The sequence below is a fragment of the Mesocricetus auratus genome, unplaced genomic scaffold (genome assembly GCF_017639785.1).
Source record: "Mesocricetus auratus isolate SY011 unplaced genomic scaffold, BCM_Maur_2.0 Super-Scaffold_100015, whole genome shotgun sequence".
Taxonomy (NCBI): domain Eukaryota; kingdom Metazoa; phylum Chordata; class Mammalia; order Rodentia; family Cricetidae; genus Mesocricetus; species Mesocricetus auratus.
In genome coordinates, this window is record NW_024429198.1 from 53,771,876 (window position 1) to 53,784,268 (window position 12,393).

General features: G+C 45.6%; 1 protein-coding gene across 3 annotated transcripts in view; it reads left to right on the forward strand.

The window, feature by feature from the left end:
• Positions 1 to 12,393, forward strand: part of Mapre2 (microtubule associated protein RP/EB family member 2) — a 139,296-nt gene that overhangs the window by 67,216 nt on the left and 59,687 nt on the right. The gene's annotated exons all lie outside the window — the stretch shown is intronic.

Consider the following 12,393-nt stretch of genomic DNA (forward strand, 5'->3'; position numbering starts at 1 on the left):
TCTCTACAGGCCAGACTGTCTCCCCTCACTCTCCTGGACTCTAAGGTGGGGAGGGGCGGGGCGCTGGCTTGTATTGAGAGCGGCCGTCACCTGCCCCCCCCCCCCCCCACATCCCAGCTCTGGTAGTCAGGAGGGCAAAAATCCGTGTTGATGATTTACTCTTACAGCAGACGTGGGTGATTCGTTGCTAAGTACTGTTGTATAGTATCTCATGCAGTTCCGCAGGCTTCTACGTGGAATAAAAGGAAGTCTCTTGTGGAGGCAGGAGGGTGGCAAGGTTAGCCAGCCAGTTGGTGGCGGCTCTGGGTCTTGGAGCTGGTGCCTTTGGCTCCTAGGCCAGAGCCCTTCTGGGTGTGCAGATCAGCTAGTGAACATTTCATAGCTGGCATGAAGAATGCACTTTACCCACATTTTTATTTTCTATTCTTTTTTTCCGAAAGACCAAATCCTGTAGTCCACTCAACCCTAATTGGTTCCCTGCAAGCTGCCTCATGACACGGGTATGTCAGAGCAGCTGCCCGGCATGGAATGATTTCGAGCATCCTGTGGCTTTCCCTTCCCCACGAGGCTCTCTCAGACACTCACTCATTCAGTATGGACTTAAAGTTTTGTGCGCACCCTGGAGATACGGCAGTACTTAAGACATACTGCGAAGTTCCTGCCATCATAGAGCTTGTATGCAGAGGCAGGAGGTGGTGAGAAGGCAGTAGACACGCGAGCTAATCACAGATTGGGTAATGTCCAAGAACAGGACAGGGCGGCGGGCGGCAGGGGAACTGGAGAGGCCGCTTCAGCGGGTGGGCCACGAGGAAGAGTTGGCGCTGAACCTGGAGCCGAAGCGTGCGGGGCAGGTGACGGTGCCAGGCTCTGGAAAGAGCTTCCCTGCTTTTGCCCAAGCCTGTGCCCCAGTCGTCCCTTAAGGAGCAGCTGGGGGCTGCCGTCCATCCTCCGCTTGTTTCTCATTAGGAGGAGGGTTAGGGAAGACGGGCGCAGGAGGAGCTGCAGCACCTGAGCCCCGCTGGCTCGCCCTTCCCTCCTCCGCTTTACTGAACGTCCGGGCGTGGCTACCCAGTGGTACCCAGTGTGCCCGTGTATCCTGAAAGGTTAACCAGGGGCCATGCTGGGCGGGGGCAGCTTGGGCCCTGACTTAAAATTACTTGGGATCCTGGGAGAGAGCAGAGGTCAGAGCCCCGGGGAACAAGGCCAAGCCGAGCTGGGAAAGTAAACAGAAGGCTTATGGAGGAGGAGAAGTGCATGTAGGGGGAGCCAAGAGGGGTAGGCGGGGCTGCTGGGCAAAAGTTGGTGCCCTGAGGAGACCAGCCAAGTCCTGTGGCATGGGAACAAGCCCTGGGTTATTGGAATTATTTTCGGAACATGGACAAAGCCACCCGCTGCTTGGAGCAGATGGATATTTAGGCAAATGTAATCTGACCATATGAAGGGACATGTGTCCGTTGCGTGTGCATGAATGTGTGCGCAGTGTATGCGTGTGAGCTAAGGAGCTACTTTCTCACGATGTGCAGTCTGCCTCCATTCATATCCCTGGACCAAAAGCGTTTTTAGAATTCTAAAATGTTCTTATTTCTTGGATAAGAGTCAAGTTTCTGATTCATTCCAGGGTCGTAGGTATCAGCTTAATTCAAGAGTTTAAAATCCAAACAAGAAAAATGTCTTACCAGTGTGTGGCATCCGAAGGTTTCATTCTTCTTGGTCAGTGACCAGACAGGGGACATGTACAGGTGACACCCAATAAAGCTTCAGATAGCAGCAAGCTCCTAACGGTAGAGAGTGTGCGTATTCAAGGCAAGTTAGGGGCCACATTTTCCCACAGTTGCGGAAATCTATGCATTTTAGTCACACTCTGTCTTAAAGGGGGCGGGGCTGGAGAGATGTCTCAGTGGGTAAAAGTGCTTGCTACACAAGCACAAAGACCTAAGTTCAAATCCCAAGCACCTATGTAAAAGCCAGACTTTGTAGGGGATGGAGTCAGGGCTTGCTGACTGCCAGCTGACCCATGTCCAATAAGAGACCTGTGTCAAGGGAATAACGTGTAGAGCAGGGTGCCTGATGTCCTCTGGCTTTCATGTGCTTGTGGGTACATACACATGTTCATACAGTGTACACACACACACACACACACACACACACACACACACGGTCATACAGTGTATACACACACATGTTCATACAGTGTATACACACACACACACACACACACACGGTCATACAGTGTATACACACACACACATGTTCATACAGTGTATACACACACACACACACAGAATAAGAAGTTAAAAGTAATGACTAATTATTAAAGGGGCAGACACCCTTAAGTTATCTTTCCATCCGCTCTCTCCAGGGAGTGACACCTATTAGCAGGAGTTGCAAGTTACGATGGCCAAGCTGAACAGAACTTTGTGCTCACTGAAACTCAGTTTCCTCCCAACGTTTGTCCTCAGTGCTCCTTCATGCGGAAGTCGTCTCACTGACTTTCTTGCTAGTTTTGAACCACGGTTGCCTGGTTTGAGAGGGGAATGCTGTGTTCCAGCGTCTGTGGTCTAGAACTGTGCGTCGTGCCTGACACTTCATCCTTGTGTGGACTCAGCCCTGGGCTCAGACCTCTGCCACCTCGGAGGCCTCCCCTTCTTCCTGAGGAGGCTGACTCACCTCATCTATTCCATCCCATCACAGGACCACAAAACCCAGGAAAATACATGAATCTGCCTAAAGCTGTGCAATTGCTACGTGGAGACGTGTCTTTAATTTCCTCCCTCATCATCCATCAGAAGGCACGCAGAAACGTTAACACACCATCTTCAATGAAACTTCCCAGTTTTTAGAACCCTCTTGGGAATGACTATGTCTTGTCAAGGGTTTTTTTTTTAATGACCACCCTCTGAGCACCCCCCCGTTAGTCCTGATCTCTGCCTTGGACAAATCCTTCTTCCCTTGGCGTGTAGGTCATGAATGAAGAGAAAGTAATGAATAAATGAATGAATGAATGAATGAATGAATGATGAATGGGGCATGGTCTAGAGATATTCATTCCTTGGTGAAGTGCCTCAGTCCTGCCTCTCACGGCTGCTCATTTGGGGAATGCATGATCCACAGATGAAAAGCAGGGAATTTCTGGTTCAAGGCGCACGTATTGCTCCCTATGGAAACTCCAGTTCGTCATGAGGGATGTGGAGGGGGTTGTTTTGGGGGGCTGGACCTGTGTGCGCTGTCACAGGACTTCCCACCACCTTCAGATAACAGACCATAGGGTGGAGTCATCTTTGGGAGCAGGGCGGGGTTTCTTCCCTTGCCTCATTCTCGGTTTTTCTTCTTGCTATTGTTTTTGAGACAGGCCTTACTGTGTAGCCCTGGTTGATGCTATGTAGACCAGGCTTCCCTAGAACTCAGTAGATCCACTACCTCTGCTTCCAAGTGCTGAGCACAATGGCATGTACCACCACACCCAGGTGACTAAGTATCTTCATCTGTGGGCACAGGTGTACATTTTCTTCCATTTAAAATATGTGTGTGTAGCGTTATTCTAGAAACCATAACTGGTAAGCATTGAGTCATTACTGTACCGTCAACTTGATAAATCTCTTTTAAATGTATTTATGGGTGCCAAAAGTGTTCGTAAAAGAGCTACTTTTATCAGAATAATCCTAAAAAGATCTTTCTGAAGAAAGAGTTCTGTTGCAAATTTGAAACACAGCCCCTCCTCCTCACCTCTTCTGTGGAGTGCTCTAGCTTTGGCAGTCCTAAAAGCGATAGCCAAAGAGTAGCCTATGATGTGGGATCTGACAGTGTTACCGACTGTGAGTCCAGTGGCTGAGAGAGAAAAGGTATGCTTAGGGACCATAGGTGCTTCTCTCCCCGTCATGTATGGGACTCTTCAAATGGGCTCTACTGCCTGGTCTCCCTAATTAGCTTTCAGTGAAGCGCTGCCATTTTTAAGCTGTAGTGAGTTATCCTGGTTACACACCTTTGTAAGACCCTTGCAAATCGTTCAATACATAAACTCAAATATATATGTTGCTCACATGAAGGAAAAATAGCATTCCCTTATATGTCTTTCCCAATCTGTTCTTTGTTTCATTTATGTAAAATGGAGAGAAATGCAGTTTTTCTTAGACTCTTGGTGGCAGGTTACGTCTCCTGGTGATGAGAGAGAAAACTGCTGAAAATGGAGATTGTTTCAGGAGAAGAAAAGCAGTCACAGGTACAGACACTGTCAGCACACGATATGGGAATGAAATACAATGGCGTGGCTGGCTAAAATTTCTGAACATTTTTATGGCAGACACAGAGATTCCAATTGAGTGTAGATCCCTTAAGGAAATGACCTGAGAAGGTAACTGAAGCCCTTGGTGCCTTTAAAAAGGATTTGTTTGTCTCTGAGTGTTTGTATGTGCCTGTGTGAGTTTATGTGCACCATGTGCATGCAGGTGCCTTTGGAATCCAGAAGAGCATCAGATCCCTGGAACTGGAGTTAGAGGGGGTTGTGAATCCGCTACAATAGTGGTCAGCACTCTTAACCAATGAACCATCTTTCCAACCCCCATAATGACTTTTAAAGATTTATCTTTAACATGGACTTGGGGCGAATGTAAGCCAAACAGGGCCTCCTCACAGAGCGGCAGATCAGAGTCCATTGCATACCGAGGGCTCTTCTTCTGCAGATGACCTTGTCTAAATGTGGGAAGACTGTGAACCCAGACATTAGTTGTTAAAAGAGAATCAAAGTAGATGCCACGTGCCTCCGGCCTCATATTAATTTCTTAAATCATTCTTATGTGGACAACCCCAAAGCAAGACCAGAGAGCTAGGATCCTGGAACACCTGATCTATCATGAAGCCCGCTTTGTGGGAGCTGTGAAACAATGGGGCGTCCCTACAAGGTTGACTGAAGTGTGAAGGAGAAAATGGGGCAGTGTGACTGCTGTAGTCCATGTGGTGGGCGTAAATGGAGGTTTCTCTCTCACCTGCCAATTCCCGAATAAACGCTCAGAGGCTTAATATGAATTATAATTGTTTGACCAATGGCTCAGGCATATTACTGACTTGCTCTCGCAATTAAGTTAATTCATTTTTACTAATCTGTGCATCACCAGGTGGCCCTGGCTTAGCAATGATGTTTGGGCATCTTACTCCTTCTACAGACACATGGCATCTCCCTGACTCTGCCTTCTTTCTCTCCAGATCTCTGTTTGAATTTCCCAACGAGCTATATTCTACTCTGCCACAGGCCAAAACAGCTGTATTCATCAACCGATAAAAGCAACACAGATTCACAGCATTCAGAAGGACATCCCCATCAGATGGGGTAGGGTAGGGCAGAGAGACAGAATGAAAGACCTAAGAAACCATTTCAGTTAGCACACAATGCTGACACGGATCTTTATATATTTGTCTAATTTTAAAGAATGCCCCGAAATAATTCATGAACCTTGCAAAATTGATTCGTGGACAAAGCTACATATGATTTTGTAATTGGGTTTGGGGGTCCATGACTAGTAAAATGGTAGAATTCATATTTTGATTTTTTTCCACGTTTGGGACTCGCCAAGTCTTATTCAAGCTAGTTTGTCTCATCGACTCACAGAAAATTCCATTTGTTTTAGTAGGCAGAAGTGCAGTGGCTAATTTTACATGGTTCGATAACTGCTGCAAAGCATAAGCTTGCTGTGCCTCCCAACCCAGCCCCACCAGCAGATGTCAAACGCAGGGGAAGCTAAGTGGATTGGGCCTCGGGCCGGGACCGTCCTTTCTCTGAAGCCCCTGTTCATAGAGAGGCCAGAATTGACACTCTGCTTTCTGGGAATAGGAAGTGATTCCTGGTTTTTTTTTTTTTTGTCGGTTTTTCTTTCCTGTTTTTAAAGGAGGAAATTCTCATCTTCCTAGAAGAACATTCATAAAGGCAACATACAAATCCCTGGTTAGTAGCCGAGGGATCTCCCTGTCCCTACCTTCTTGGGGCTGCTGGGATTAGAAGGTGTGCCACCACAGTACCTGGTTTTTTATGTGGGTTTTGGGATCTAATTCAGGACCTCATGTTTGCACAGCAAGCACTGTAGTAACCAAGCCATCTCCCCGGGCTTCCTTATCTGCTTTCTATACTATTGAGTTTAACCAGGTCTGAAGTCACAGTGTGGGCACAGTGCTTTGGCCCTTTGTTTGTAAGGTTGGCAAAGAGAGCTAATTCTGTCCCAGGGGCCACTTGTTAGGTTGTCTGATAATGGACTGACATTCCCATCTAAAAGACCCATGAAGATCCATACCCAAGCACCCACCCTGTGGTGCCATTGGTTCTTTGCTCTGTGGAATTCAGTAAGACCTTGCTTCTCATAGTTTCACTTTTATCTTGATAACAATCTAAGCAATTAGTTTAAAAGTGGCATCTTGGGCCTGCAGAGATGGCTGGGCACTTAAGAGCATCTGTAGCTACTGCAGTTCAGGTTTGGTTCTCAGTATCCACAAGTTACCTTACATCGTTCCCAACTCCAGTTCCAGGGGCTCCAGTGTTCTCTCCCAAACCTGTGAGGGTATCGAGCATGCACCTGGTTCACATACATCCCTGCAGGCACGCGCGCGCACGCACACACACACACACACACACACACACACACACACACACACACACACACGCATTTTGAATTCTTACTATGTCTGACTTTGTTGGAATGTTCACATGTCTCATAAAGCCAGGCACACTGGGCCGAAATTTGTGTCTCCTGGTGATCTGGTCCAGTGACACTTCAGGTGGCATGTAGCATTCTCATTTGTGAGGGAGGACGAATCCTGCCCTGCTTTCCTCCCAGGAGCAGCACGGAACAGCTTCATCTCTAAGATGATGTCAAACCACACAACATTCCTGCTGGGCAGGGACAAGTGCTTTCACCTTTAAATTGTCATGTAGGTTAAGAAGCAAGAAATTATAACGAAACCTTAGAATTTCAGAATGTATCTGCGCAGAGTATAGATTGTTTCATTCTTATCTGAGGCTAGCGTTTGGAAAAGTCTGAGAATTTTTTTTTATTTAGTCACCCAGATAGTTTCAGATTGAATATATTAAAATTGTGTCTGTAGAAAAAGGTGGGACCAGGGAGAGAAAAGATGACATCAGCATGGGAGTAGACTCACACACGCTCAGGAGATACACACGGACACGAAATGAGAGGCACGCACACACGTCACACGTGTGGGGAAGGGCACAGACACTGTGACTCGCTCAAGTCCACAAGGGCACGTCCCCCTTGGCAGAGGGCATGCCAAGCCAAGGCTGTCAGGCCTAAAATCAGGAAGCTGGCGCCTATGACTGGGCAGCTATCAAAAGGCACCACAAAGCCAAGTGAACATAGAGGTGTCTTGTTGCAAGAGAGACTCAGAGAGCCCATGTCACCCTCGTCAGAGTGCCTGCATCAAGAAGAGGAAGGGCAGGGGACATTAGCAAGGATTAGGAAGCAGTGTTCGCTAGTGGTCGGAGTGCAAACTAGTGTGAGCATGGAGATTAGTGTGGAGGCTTCTCAAAGAATTAAAATCGAAAAGGACTCTGCATCCTACCACAGAGACACATGTTCATCCATTTTTACTGCTGCTCTACTCATAGAAGCAAGATAATGGAACCAACCTAGATGTCCTTCATCCTATGACGGGATAGCGAAAATGTGATATAATACACACATACACACACACACACACACACACACACACGCACACATGCTCACGCGCGCGCACACACTCACATGCACGCACACACGAGGGAAATGGATACATCTGGAATACATTCTGTTAAGAAGGTTGGAACAGACTAGCACAGACAAATGCTCTCCCTTATACCCTACTTTTCAGTGTTTGTATGCACATGCATATATGAGGGTGTGAGCGTAGGCCATGAAACCAGACAGAGGACCACCAGGAGGGCCAACAGAAGTTCTGAAGAAAGCAACCGAACACGTGACATGAAAATAGAAAGGAGGCCACCGTGTGAAAGGGCGCAGGGAGGGAGGGAGGGAGTTGGGGAGAAGAGGTGGTCGGAGAAGCAACAAAAACAAATTTGCTTGAAAATGCTATAGTGAAAACTAATACTTTATATGGTAGTTAAAAAATAGTGTCTTTCTGAAGTTTGGAAGAACATAGATTATAAGAATGTCCCAGTCAGCATAGATAATGCATAGACACCTATATTGATCCCATTGCTGTTAATTCAAATATCTGTTGACATGTATTAAGTGTGTCAGCCATGTTTTCTTTCAGTAAATGCTAGAGCGCCCCTCCCTTTCGCTGGGTTATCCTTCCCCTTTCTCTTGTCCCTTACCTGGGTTTTCCATGAGGGCCTACCACTGCAGCGTTTCCAGACGTGCTGATGGGAAGTGCTTCATGGCTGGGCTACAGCAGCCCACCCTGTTGCTCTCACATATATATTTTTAAATCTCAGCTACCCATTGTGTTTGGTATTCTTCACTCTGTGTAACTACAAACAATTTTTACTCAGTGGGATAGGCTTGTCAAACACAGATCTGTTTGTTCCTTTCCCTGTGTTGTGTTTTTTTGTTTTTGTTTTTATTTATTTTTTTGTTTTGTTTTTTTTACGAGACAGGGTTTCTCTGTTTTGGAGGCTGTCTGTCCAGCCTGGCCTCGAACTCACAGAGATCCGCCTGCGTCTGCCTCCCGAGTGCTGGGATTAAAGGCGTGCGCCACCACCACCTGGCCCTGCGTTGTGTTTTTAAGTCACTTTTCATCTCCCTTGGGTTGGATGCCACCTAGTTCTGAGCCTTGACACCACCTTGCCTCTGTCCATTGCTCGGAAATGTGAAGGCTTTTTATTACCACGTGAAAAAAATCATTAGGAAACTATATCGACTGCCAAAAGTTATGTCAGTATATAAAAATCACATCAAACAGTCCAAAATACTTTAAATTTTGAATTATTTATCCTTACTAAAGTTTTATATAATTTATTAAAGGTGGTGAAAAGTGCTTGCATTATAAAAGTAAATGCTTTCAAGTGGTCATTATAGAAAATAAAGCTATTGACTGAAAACCAAAAGAACTTTTAATAGAAGTGTAGAAAAGTCATATTCACAGTCACATTATCTGGATTCAATGCTGCCAGATTGTTCTCAGTCTTCAGGGAGAGGGAATCTAAAAGATTCGTGGATGCTGTTTTCATGTCTATAGACTCCATTTAATACCTTGAAGCAGGAAGCAGGTTGGCATCATTTAATGAAAGTAAACGATTCCAAGCACAATTGCTTAATAAACATATACAACATTTGTATAGAGCCTCTATGTAAACTTTAAATGTTAGTGTTTTATCTAGTCATGTTTAAAACATTTACTGTCAGTTATAGAAAGGGGCCAGGGGCCCTGGGAGAAAGGACTCGTTTTAGGTCAGAGGTGGCAAAGTTACCAGGTCAGCCTGGAAATTTTTGTCACAACAGAAAATAAGGAAGGACTTTATCAAAAGAACTGAAAAGCCAGCCCAAATAAGCACAGGCACTTGCATACTTGTCTTTTTTGTTTTGTTTTGTTTTTTGTTTTTTGTTTTTTGTTTTTTTGGTTTTTACGAGACAGGGTTTCTCTGTATTGTTTCAGAGGCTATCGGTCCAGCCCAGCCTCGAACTCACAGAGATCCGCCTGCCTCTGCTTCCCGAGTGCTGGGATTAAAGGCGTGCGCCACCACCGCCCAGCGCATACTTGTCTTTTATAAGTCAAGTTATAAGCTGCAATGGACTAAAGCATATCAAGTTTGCTAAAACTCTGTGACTTCATGGCTATACTTCCTAAATAAAAATAAAAATCATGTTGGCCAGAGAATATTCAGGACACCCAATTACAGAGTACAGAAGCAATCAGGACGTGCTCCGTATTGTGTCCATGATCTAACCTCAGGCTCTCTCTTTGTGGGGTCATTGCACGTGATAAGTTAAGAATGACCATCAGACAATAACTTAGGAGTCACTAATGAACTATTGGGTCTAGGCAACTATCGCAATGTCAACAGCATGACAGAAGGAGTCAGACAGTCTCTGATTTCTAGGGAAATTTCAGGCACTACAGGATGGAATCTTTCACCTGACTCCCCAGATTAGGGCCTGAACCAGACACAGCCTGTAGATCAAATCATACAAAGGGTACAGGAAAGCCAAGACCAGAGCAGCATCAAACCACACCATTGTGATGGAGTGGACACATCCAGATTTGGAAATTCTTCCAAAGAGCATATTTCTTTTGATAACAATTACAAGTCTACATGAAAGACTAGGAATGAAGTGAAGACAAACCTGCAGTTAATGGGGAAGGAATAAGCCCACAAGGAAGTACAGTGTCTACTAAGACAAAATGACCAGCCATCAAAACACTTCCATATTAAAAACAATGGCCATTTCAGTGTGTAATACTGCTGCATTTGTTACTTAGTGTTTTTGTTGTCTCTAGCTTTCCAAAAACACACTGAAATATCTTTAACTGACATGACTCAATGCTTGGCATTTCCTGAAAAATAATATGGTCTGTGGAGTCAGAAATGGGATGGGCCAAGGGCAGTTGATGGGACTATATATAAAGCAAACTTGGTGGAGAATTGACTGTCACTGAATCCAGGATGTAGACTGTCTTAGTTGGGTTTCCGTTGCTGTGAAGAGACCCGATGATTACGGTAAATCTTATAAGGCAAACATTTAACTGGGGCTGGCTTTCAGTTTCAGAGGCTTAGTCCATTGTCATCATGGCAGGACCACGGTGGTTGTGAGCAGGGTGGGCGCAGATGACCGTGGTGCTGGAAAACTCTACATCTTGATCCAAAGGCAGCAGGAAGTGCACTTTCTCATGGGTGTGGCTTGGGCATATACCAGGCCTCAGAGTCCGCCTCCGCAGTGACCCACTTTCCCCAACCAGGTCTCACGTCCTCCAGCAAGGCCACGCTTCCCATTAGAGCCACGCCCTTTGGGGTCATTTTCTTTCAAACCACCACATAGACACAGCTGGTTTGCTATTCTGCTTTATTTCTTTTTTGCGTGTATTTGATTGTTGCTGGAATAAAATTTCGTATGTGCCTATCGTGTATGCACTGCAAAGTTAGAATTGCAAAGTTTTTACCTGTGTTTAAAGGTTACAAAGAGTCCTTTACTAGCACACAGCTGATAGAAGGGGCAGCCCCTGAGACACTGGCACCTTGAGTTCTTGTGGTGACAGTTCTGAGATAATGTGCAAAACCACGAGGTTGCCGGCTGGAGGGTACCCAGTGGTCAGGGGCACTGACTGCTCTTGCATGGGACCCAGTTTGATTCCCAGCACCCACACTGAGCCACTCACAACTACCTGTAACTCCTGCTCCGGGGGATCCAGCAGCCTTTTCTGCCCTCAGTGAACACTACACTTACGTGTGTGCATGTGTGTAAACACACAACATACACACAGTAAAAAATAAAATAAATCCTTTTTTGTTGTTGTTTTTTTTTTTTTTCAAGACAAAGTTTCTCTGTGTAGTCTTTGATGTCCTTGAACTCACTCTGTGGACCAGGCTGGCCTTGAACTCACAGAGACCCACCTGCCTCTGCGTCCCGAGTGCTGGGATTAAAGGCACATGCCACCCCCACCCTCCTACCTGCAGAATAAATCTTTTTGAAAACGAAACAAGATTGCAGTGGTGCTACACAGTGTTGTAACCCTGATAACTTAAGGTCCCACATAGACCCAAGGCCAAAAGTTAAGACGCTAAATTCTGCTATAAATTAAGAGTCTCAGAGCCTGAAGAACATTAGTCTAGATGGGAGAAATGTGAAATGGTACCACAGGAAAAATCACATGAAATGTGGTCCAGATACTTTTCCAAGGAACTGAGGGGGAAAGGCTGCAAATGGGTTTGGCCCGCTGCTCCCTCTAGAGCATGGCTGTTGAAACTTCCCACTCCAAACCCCTTTTCACCTAAGGAATTTTTACCTAAGCTCAGCTAGGTAGGAAGTAAAATGGGTACAGGAATCAGACATTTATGACAGTAAGTCATAAAGAACTTTAAGACAGTCCTTTGGTGTGAGTGTGATTTTACCACGAAGCTGGGCACAATGACTCACACCTCTGATGTTAGCAATGGCAAGCAGAGGCTGCAGTTCACTGAAGGCTCAAGGCCAGCCTGCTCTACATAGGAAGTTCCAGGCCAGCCAGAGACAGCTAGTGAGATCCTGTCTCAAAAAAGAAAGGAAAAAAAAAAAGATGAAAGCAAATTTGCATACTAGAGATGAATGTGTTTGTTGGTCTTAGCACAGTACGATCCAGAAATGCATTGTTTTGATCCTCACGAGCAGGAGACTACTAAAAGCCTTGCTTTCTATAATTAAGCCGGCATGTTTCTGTAAGAGTAGAAAGTTTTGTATGTATATTAAAAATAACTGCACTTAG